At 45.1% G+C, this 10,390-nt stretch overlaps 1 pseudogene; it reads left to right on the top strand.

Annotated features, from left to right (window-relative positions):
• Nucleotides 1-10,390, top strand: part of LOC112069691 (roundabout homolog 1-like) — a 123,222-nt pseudogene that overhangs the window by 66,444 nt on the left and 46,388 nt on the right.

Raw genomic sequence — 10,390 nt, 5'->3', positions numbered from 1 at the left:
CCCTGCCTCTGTGCTGCTCTGGTTTGCACTGCTCTGTTCTTGCTCTGTTCTGCCCCCTGTTCTTGTTCTGTTCTGCTGCTCTGTCTCTGTTCTGTTCTGCTTTGCACTGCTCTGTTTCTGTTCTGCCCCCCTGTTCTGCCCTAGCGTTCTGCTTTGCACCTGCTGTGTCTTTTTGTTCTGCTCTTGTTTCTGCCCCTGCTCTGCTTGCTTTGCCCTGCTCTTGCTGTGCACTTTGCTCTGTTCTGTTCTGCCCTGCTCTGCTCTGCTCTGCTCTGCTACTGCCCTTTGCCCTGCCTCTCTGCTTCTGCACCTGCTCTTGTCTGTTCTGTTCTGCCTGTTTCTGTTCTGCTCTGCTTTGCCCTGCTCTGCTTTGCACTGCCCTGTTCTGTTCTGCCCTGCCTGCTGCTCTGCCTCGCCGTTCCTGCCTCTCTGCTCTGCTTTGCCTGCCTGTTCTGCTTCTTTGTTCTCTGCTCCCCTGCTCTGTTCTGCCCTGCTTCTCCTGCTTTCTGCTCTGCCCTGCTCTGCTCTGCTCTGTTTTTGCCTCTGCTCTGTTCTCCTGCTCTGGTTTTGCCCTGCTCTGTTTCTGCTCTGCTTTTTCCCTGCTCTGCCTGCTCTGTTCTGCTCTCTGTTCTGCCCCTTGCTCTGCTCTGCTCTTTTTCTGCCCTGTCTGCCATGCTCTGCCCTTGCTCTGTTCTGCCCTGCTCTGCCATGCTCTGCCCTGCTCTTTTCTGTGCCTGTCCTGCTCTGCCTTGGCTTCTGTTCTCTGTCCTGTTCTGCTCTGCTCTGCCCTGTTCTGCTCTGCCCTGTTCTGCCCTGTCCTGCTCTGCCTTGCTCTGTTCTGTCCTGTCCTGCTCTGCTCTGCTCTGCTCTGCCCTGCCCTGTTCTGCTCTGCCCTGTTCTGCCCTGTCCTGTTCTGCTCTGCCCTGTTCTTCCCTGCTCTTTTCTGTTCTGTTCTCCAGTCAAAGAGGCAAAGATCTAGTGCGTAACAAGAGCAATAAACCATGAACTCTGGCACAACTGTGTGTTCTGAGATGACGTATTTATTAACCCTTTATTAGCTTACCTGTCAAGATYACGATACTGGAGGGGCTGTAAGACYCAATGTAGCAAGTTATTTTTCAGACAAATTCCTTCTCTCTCCATTTGTCATGTGGAGTGTCAAGATCAGSTACAGTGCACGTGTGCAGTATGTATGTACAGTATAGTACTGTTGATACCTGGCACATCAGTCAGTCATGAATTTGCATCCTTACACTGGATGCATTATAGCTACCTGGGATGAATATAATTCAGTCTTCACTCATATGGCCCAGGCTATTTAAGACCCTCTGTTAGAATACTCCACAGATCTGAGCTACGACAAATCTGCTCACGGTAAAGTGAATAAATGATAACAACATGGAACAGCGGTGCTGGGTGCTTGGTAGAGGGACAGCTGTGTGACTGTGTGTGTTAAAGTGGGCTGGAATGGGCATGGAGAAGCAGGAAGCTGTGACTGATACAATTTCTCTCACTTGAGGGCTTCCAGCGGCGCCTGTTGCCATGTTCCAACACTGGAGTGGAAAAACGCGACCAGCGTTTCACCCTAATGCATTTGTCACACTATAGGCTTGTTTGCGTCATGGCACAGCAGCCTAGATACCTGTACAATCCCTGAGGACTGTTTAGTCACATTGGTACTCTGCTTCCATCCTCACAGAAACAGTCATGAAATCCACATAGTAGTGGAGAAGGAGAGAAAAGAGAGAGAGAGAGGGCTCCCCAACTCGACAAAGAGAGAGAGAGATGGGTAGAGGTAGCAACACTGGAACTTTGGGAACCCTGTTTGCCTCTGGCTGAGTGAGTCTGTAAAGATAAAAATGGTTGCAACATGAAACAAGAGAGAGATAAAAAAGAGATGAAGAAAGTTAGAAAAGCAAGTTGACATGAAGACATTTCTTAGGGGGACAACACTCTTTCATGTGCGGCACAGAGAGAATAGACAGATGAAGAAAACAGGCCTTTGTAGTGTGATCAGTAGTTCTGACGGTTCATTTTGACTTGTAGAACAGTAGCAAAAGCTAACAGAAAGACATACCCAAGCTGCACATTAAAGGGCTATAGTGTGCTCRGGACTAGTACTATGTTTTTATTAGTACTGCTGTGATCTCAATCGCTGTAATAATAACTCATAKAATGTTGCTAGGTGTGTGATCATACTTCTTTAAGTCGTCCTGGGTGTGTGTAATATTCCAGTAGTGTGCTTCCTGGTTCAACTCTGATACGAATAGATTATGCTTAAATCTCCTGGGTTGAGACCTTTTGTCTATTCACCTGCCATTGTTGACTGGGATCAGTTCTGGGATCAGTTCTGAAAGCCTTTTGTAATAGACAGAGCRTTCCATCTCTGCAGCTCCACAGCCCAGGCCCAGCCTTACACTCACCTGCAGAGATGAAAGAAGTMTTTTGTATGTCAGAAGAAAAGACAACGTTCATATTTACGCCCTTTCCTGACTTCATTTAGCTTTTTCTACACCCAACTTCAAAATCATTCCCCGTTTCAGGCTTTTCCACTTGATTTGAACTTTTGTGTTTAAAATAAATCAAATCAAATCAAATTGTATTTGTCACATGCACTGAATACAACAGGTGTAGACCTTACAGTGAAATGTTTACTTACAAGCCCTTAACCAACAATGCTTTAAGAAGTTAAGGAAAAAAGTGTAAAGAAAAAAATATATAAGTAAAAAATTGAAAATAACAAATAACATTTCCTTTCTTCTCTCTCTTTCTCCCCTTTTGACTACTTCCCATTTCCTCCCTCCTTTCTCCTCCCTTGCTCTGGCCCGCTGACATTCCTGACCGTCTCCTTTCATCCTTCCTAATCCCTTCTTTATGTCTTCACCATCTCTTACTTTCCCCTCTGCATTTATCTCCCCATTCCATCACTCTTCCATCACTACCTCACCTTCTCACCTCTCTCCTCTCCTCTCGTCTGGTTGGTGGTTTAGTGGTGTTGAACATTCTTAGATGAAATGTGCCATCAGGTGTCTAACTGGGTGTCAGCGGGTTCTACCACGCTGACCCCAGCAGTCCAACTTTTTCATCCTTAGTAGAGTGGCCACAAAGAAACGCGTCCCTAGTTAGGACATTACGTACGCTCTTCATGCGTGTTAGTTCTGGCTCTCTTTTATAATCTGTTACTCTATCGTAATAAATATCATTGCATGAAATTTGAGAACACGGTAGGGATTAATTCACAGTAGGGTATGATCAATTTTCTCTCTTCTGTTGTCCTGCGGTTTGCCAGGCCGCTTCGAATTGGTTTGTGTCCTGTTATCGGGTCGTTTCCTGAGTATAGAGAATTCTGGAGGACCTTGTGGGGGGGGGGGGTTTCTTCTCACATACGATGTTTAGGTACTTGCTCTATGTGACTGCCATTGGCTACCGGGTTTTCTTCAGTAAGGGTACATTTATTGTTCTCTATCCCTTAACCCACTGATTACCCTTGCCTGGTCTATCTCTGCACCTGGGTGCCATACCTTACCATGCCCCCTCCAGCAACGAGAGAAAGACGACACGACCACCGGGGATCCTCCTCTAAACACCTATGAAGCTTCATGCAATTGTCATTGCTGACACTAGCGTGTTGTCTGTTGACATGACTCATGAGTATCTCTCATGTGGGTAGTTTTTGTATTTATAGGATGTAAACTAGTCCTTTATTGTACATTTGGGATTCACATGCTTTAATGGAAGTACAGCTCACATGCTGCACGCACGTACTGCCCACAACACAGAAAGTGCCTTCAGAGAAATGCAAAGAGTATTTGGACTGTCAAATCACTGTCGACTCTATATCGAATCACGATAATTTGGTCTCTGTATGGTCTTACAGCTGACTCGAATGATGTGTCTGCATATATGATGTCACATTGATGAGATCTGTGTATGAACAAGCAGTGGTGTGAGAAGTGGGTCTACATGAATGTGAAATTTCGAGATTTTGTAGAAATAAGTCGTCGCAAATACGAATATAGCAGTCATAAGTATATTCTGCTGTGCAACTAACACCGTAAGCTGTCATTTTTTGAGATATAGTGAGCAGACCAGTACTGAATATTGCTACTTCACAATCTGCTAGTAAGTAATGGATATGTGTTAGACATGTCGAATATGATATCCTTATCTAGGTCTTATAACAGAACAACACGTATCGCATTATTCTGCATCATCAGAGTACCATCATAGTCCCAGAGACAAGGCTCTAGTAGGGCTCGAATTCTTCTCAAACACGGTCTTCTGTATTGTACCAAATCAATGTAGTCAAAGAGCGCGACGAGTTTTTAATTTGTCTACAAGAACTGTCACATATTGGGTCTCGATGAAAATTTGGAATGGTGCGAAAGTATTGAGCATAAGAGTAATATGTCAAGTGCATTTCTGATGTCTCCCTCAAATCTCCCTATAGGTGAGCACTCAGTGTGTATGCCGTTCATTAATTACACTTTGGATGGTACGTTAAGTAGACTCATACACAGTCCTATACTAAGATGAAGGTTGTCACTTTCCTATCCGTTGCCAAAACTAGGCTAGTATATGAAAAGGAAGAGCGCAGGATAGTCGGCATCTAGAGGGCGGCTCATAATTTCTTCGGACTCAATGTAGGCGTTTCCTGTAGTGCAGAGTGCAGCTTATCAAGATTATTGATGAGCTGTCGTATTTGATGAAACATAGAGATTCGAGACTCATTCAAGAATCTATCTCCGTAGGCACAAAATTGACGGAGATAGTTCTCATAGATACTGATGTGATTCGAGACTCAACGACTTCAAGCAAACTGGATACAATTATGATATGAGGCTCGAGAAAAAATAAAATAGGAGCCTGTTGACACGAATATAGCAATGAATATAGGTACTCATACAGGAGGTTGGCATCCTGTTTTAGCAACAAGGGCACCTATAGAATGGTAATACCAACACAAAACATATCGATAGGCAAATAGAAGATTCACATTTTGTTCTCTCTGGTTCATAATGTTAGATAAGTGTTTTTTGTTTGGTACAGAGCGAAATGTGTTCTGGATACAAATATCATATAAAAGAATATATTGACTGGAGTAGATAATCTTCTATCTCATAGTGCAAAGGTTATGTTTCGCAATTTGCAATTAGGGAGTAGGGTTGTTGGGGGTACATTAAGAGAAGACTAAGGAGAGTGTTTCAGGGATAAAAAAAATGAAACTGAATGAAGCTAATGTCACAGAGCATAATGCCTTAGATGTAGGGACGGGTGGTGGGCTGGTTTCTTTCGGCGTCATTCCAGACACTTTTGAGGGGATTGTTATACGGCGACTTTCAGGGGCTGAGGACAATACCTCAGAACACAAAAGAACCAATTACACTAGTCGAGTTAGACTGTGCGCAGAGAGAAAGACTGTGATGGATGTGTCCTGAGATGTTTACGGTGCAGGTTAGTGGTTAGGGCTTAAATTACTTGAAAATCTATGCAAGACCAGGCCAAAACCGATCACAACCAATTTGGTACAGAGGCAATGGAAAGAATTTCTGATAAATAATGTAGAATGGGGCCAATATGTATGCAACATCCAGGTTGTAGGAAATGCTTCATATAAATTCCCCAGAATACTACCGCCTCTTAATCACTGGGCCAAAGTATTGACACAGAAGCAGGGCTTAGGTAGGAATGAAGTAGTAGTGTGTATTTAGTGTAGATGTAATTGGTATGTATTATCGCCATTTTTGCAATGTAATTAGCGTAAGAGAAAAATGCGTAAATAATACAACGTGGTTTATTTACTTGTATGGCTCATTGGATCGATGGAGAGGGATATTTTCGTTGTTAGATGGGCTGAGATAATGTTTTTTATATCCATTTTCCTTCTTGCATATAATTTCAGGCTGCTTGTAGGGGCAGGATGAGAGTAACGTCTGTTCTTGAAGCGAGCATGGAGCTATCATGGCCGCAGAGTTAACACGGCTGCTGCTCTGCAATTCTCTCAGTAGCATGACCGTACGTTACGTTGTTTTTAGGGGTTTTATTGATAAAAATCAACAACTCTTTATAAAAGTATGTGGGTCCTTTAATGGGCACATTATTTTTCCTCTTGTTTGGATTCCTGCTCTCGCTTTCCTTGAAGCTCAGAGCAGCTGAATAGACTGGTCTATTTGGAAGGTTTAATCTGTCTGCGGTTCGGCTTTTGGAATGAGGAGAGAGATTGAACTTGACTTGATGCGAGGTGCTCGGTGAGAAATATTAACGTGATTGAAATAACTCAATCAAATTACCACAATGAGATGAGACTGTCAGAGACAGCTTATTCACTGGCTGGATGGAGACATCATACTCACACACGATCTCCATCACACTACACACGCATGCACGAACAAACAAACACAGGCCAACACACCAGGCGCACGCACACAAATACTCCACGCACAACCTCACACAGACGCAACGCACGGGACACACATACACTCCTCTGTCTCCTACAGCTTCAGTTCAACCCACTTCACGCTGAGTCCAGGCTATGTTGCTTCATGTGGTTGCAATTATACTCTTCTTCTTCTCAAAACATTCTTGGTTCCAGTTCCAACAAAGACCATGGCTCTTGTGGTTTTAAATATAGCAGAAGAGGGTTGAGAGAGAGAGAAAGAGAAGAGCGAGAGAAGGAGAGAGCGAGAGAGAGAGAAGAGAGAGAGAGAGAGAGAGAGAGAGAGAGAGAGAGAGAGAGAGAGAAGAGAGTGAGAGAGATGAGTAGAGTTAGAGAGAGAGATTTGCCTACTGTGCTCAGAGAGTTAGAGTTAACGTGAGGTAACACTACGCACTGCTCAGTCTCCTCTGGAAGAAAGGAAGGGGTCCTTAATGGTCTATGGAGCCAACCTCAGCTTCCACACTAACCTCTCTCTCTCCAGCCTCCGGCAGAGGAGATAACTTGTACTCACAAAGTCTTCAGAGGTCCTACTTATTGGCCACAAGTTTCCGCTCTCTTTGATTTCAGCACCCGAAAAAAGCACCCCCAAAAAATATATCTTTATATTCTAATGTTACCCAAGACCTTCATAACACAATAATTATTTTTTGCGAAAGTATATTCTATAATATATGTACTAAGCTGTTGGAATGTTGCAGTCAGAATGACTTCTGTTTTGGCTCAAATTGGGGTCCTCGAGGCTTTTTAGTGTTAAAAGCCTTTTATTGTCAGTATAGCTGTGGGATGGCTTGATTTTGACTACATACACACACCTTTTCCATGAAGAAGACCAACCCTGTGATTTTTAGCATTCTGTCTAACCATATAGCAACACAGATTAGAACTTAAAGCTACACTCTAGCACACGAATGCGTTCAACCTCCAGTGTTGTCACTGTCAATTCTATAGTCTATAGATATCCAAAGTTCATTATGTTCACTTTAAACCAGCATTAATGTTCACCATGATAGAGCTCTGAGGTACCATGGGTAGAAACTAAGGCTTTTCCAAAGCAATGGATAGGTTTTTTGGTTATCCACGGTTTTCTCTCTCTTTCCTATGACTCACAATAGGCAGTATGACAGAGTGGATTCAGACCTAAGCCAGTATATTGTTTGTTTCTCCAGGTTGAATGGTGTACCTCCCTGACCCTGGGCACTCTCCAGCAGCGTTTAGCCTGCAGCCAGCAGTAGGGAGAGTGTGGGGTATGGAGATGGGCATGGGGAAGCAGCAGGCAGCAGCTGCAATGCCTGCAGCCACCATATTATAACTCTAGGCAGCATCGAGGAAGTGAGCTACAACAGACAAGCCTAATAGTATCCTTTCATACTCCTGTAAAGCTGGTTTGTGGGCAGAGGTTGGGCATGTACTGAACCCTGTCACATTCGGAATCAGTCAGGTTAACCCTGCAGGTTAGGTAGGCCGTGTCCACTACTAGAGAGCCCATAGACTTGATTGATACAGAGAGTGAAAACACAATGGTTTGTAAGGATCTTATGGCAACAGTTTGACCAATGTTTCAAACTCTCATTTGCATCATAGGCCTTTCACTCAAACTATTCCAAAAGTATACTTCAAGCTTGAGAAATGTTTAGTTTCTCCTTGATTCATGCTCATCATAGAAAAGTTCTGTTCTTTCCAGACACATTCAGATGGGAACTGCTAACAGAAACTGGTGGGACCCGGAAGACGGCACTTCAAAAGAAGAACTACACACACAAAAACACCCTGGCAGGATCAGAGAGAGAGGAAATATAAAACAGAATAGAAAGACATCACTGCAGGAGACAGCTCCATTTTTCAGCTGCAGATGTTCAAGGGCTTTTAACTTTCTCAAAGTACTAGGGACCATTTTCAGATGGCAGACCTCACCTCAAGTCAAATGATACAGCTGATGCAAGACTTTCATGTAAGTGGAGGGCATTGCTGAGGAGATGGAGGGATTGCTGGGGGGAGTGAGGGAGGGATTGTTGAGGGGGATGGAGGGATTGTTGAGGGGATGGAGTGGATTGTTGAGGTGGTGGAGGGATTGTTTGAGGGGATGGAGGGATTGTGTGAGGGGAGTGGAGGGATTGTTGAAGGGATGGAGGGATTGTTGAGGGGATGGAGGGATTGTTGAGGGATGTGTTGGGATTGTAGGGGATGGAGGGATTGTTGAGGGATGGAGGGTGGGATTGGCTGATCAGGATGGAGGGATTGTTTGAGGGGATGGAGGGATTGTGCATGGGGGATTGGGAGGGGATTGTTGAGGGTGGTGGAGGGAATTGTTGAGGGAATTGGAGGGATTGTTGAGTCGGGATGTGGGGATTGTTGAGGGGATGGAGGGCTTGTTTGAGGGATGGAGGATTGTTTGAGGGATATGGAGGGATTGTTGAGGGATGGAGGGATTGTTGTAGGGGAATGGACGGATTGTTGAGTCGGGATGGAGGGATGCTGACAGTGATGGAGGGATTGTGTTGAGGGAATATGGAGTTGGATTGCTGAAGGATGGAGGTAATTGTTTGAAGGGAATGGAGGTGATTGTTTTGTAGATGGCGAGTGTTTGAGGGATGGGGATTGTCGAGGGGATGGGGGATTGTTTGAGGGGATTCGGTAGGGATTGTTGAGGGGTGGAGGAATTTGTTTGAGATGGAGGGATTGCTGAGGGGGCTGGAGGGTTGTGGGGGTGGATTTGTTGGTGGAGGATGTGAGGGAAGGAGGATTTGCTGGGGGGATGGAGGGATTCTGGGATGGGTTGAGGGGATGGAGGGATGTTGAGGGGGCGATGGATGGGATTGTTTGAAGGTAATGGAGGGATTGCTTGGGGGCTGGAGGTGATTGCTGCGCGCGCTTGGAATGGCTATGGGATTGGTTTGATTGTGGTAATGCGACGCTGTGTATTTGTGTTTGTGTGTGGATGTGAGGTTGTTTGAGAGGATATGTGAGGTGGATTCTGTCTGGGGGGATTTGTTGTTATGGTGTTTTGTTTTATTGGGGATCTTTTTCTTTTGCTCTTATTTCTTATATTTTTTTCTAAAACGTGAGGAGGTAGGACAAGAGAGAGTCCCCTCACAATCCTCCATCCCCCAGCTTTTTTGCAATCCTCCATTTCCCTGTTTCATCAATTCTTCCATTCCCCTTCAACAAGGGTATATATGGCCAGGGCTGTGCCAAGGATCCCTCCATCCCCCCAGCAATCTCCATCCCCCAGAATCTTCATTCCCTCAACAATCCCTCCATCCCGTGTTGCTGTCACAATCCTCCATCCCCTAACAATCGTCCTCCATCCCCGCCAGCAATCTCCATTCCTCACAATCCTCCATCCCTCAACAATCCCTCCATTCCTCAACAATCCCTCCATCCCCTCAACATCCCCCGCCTCCCCTCAACAATCCCTCCATCTCAACAATCTTTCCATTCCCTAACAATCCTCCCTCCTGTCAGCATCCCTCCATTCCTAACAATCCTCCATCGGTCAGTGCAATCCCTCCATCCCTCTCAACAATCCCCATTCCTCAATCAATCCCCATCCCCTTCAAATCCCTCATTCCCTCAACAATCGCTCTCTCAACAATCCCTCTCCATACCCTAATCAATCCCTCCATCCCCTCAACAATCCTTCCTCTCATTCTCAACAATCCTCCACCTCCTCAACAATATCCTTGCCTCCATCCCCGTCAACAATCCTCCATTCCTCTAACAATCCCTCTCCTCTGTAAGCCATCCCTCCATACCCTTCAACAATCCACTCCTCCATCAACATTCCCCGCTCCTCATCTCCCCTCAAATCCCTCATTCTTGCTTCTCTCAACAATCTCCCGTCCATCTCTTAAACAACCTTCCATCCCTCAACAATCCCTCCATCCTCACAATCCCTCCACACTCCTCAGCATCCTCCATCCTAACAATCTCTTCATCGCCTCACAATCCCTCTAT

The sequence above is a fragment of the Salvelinus sp. IW2-2015 genome, unplaced genomic scaffold, assembly GCF_002910315.2.
Source record: "Salvelinus sp. IW2-2015 unplaced genomic scaffold, ASM291031v2 Un_scaffold1081, whole genome shotgun sequence".
In the NCBI taxonomy this organism is placed as follows: Eukaryota; Metazoa; Chordata; class Actinopteri; order Salmoniformes; family Salmonidae; genus Salvelinus; species Salvelinus sp. IW2-2015.
Note: the sequence above shows the minus strand (reverse complement) of the source record. Positions and strands in the feature narration are given on the sequence as shown.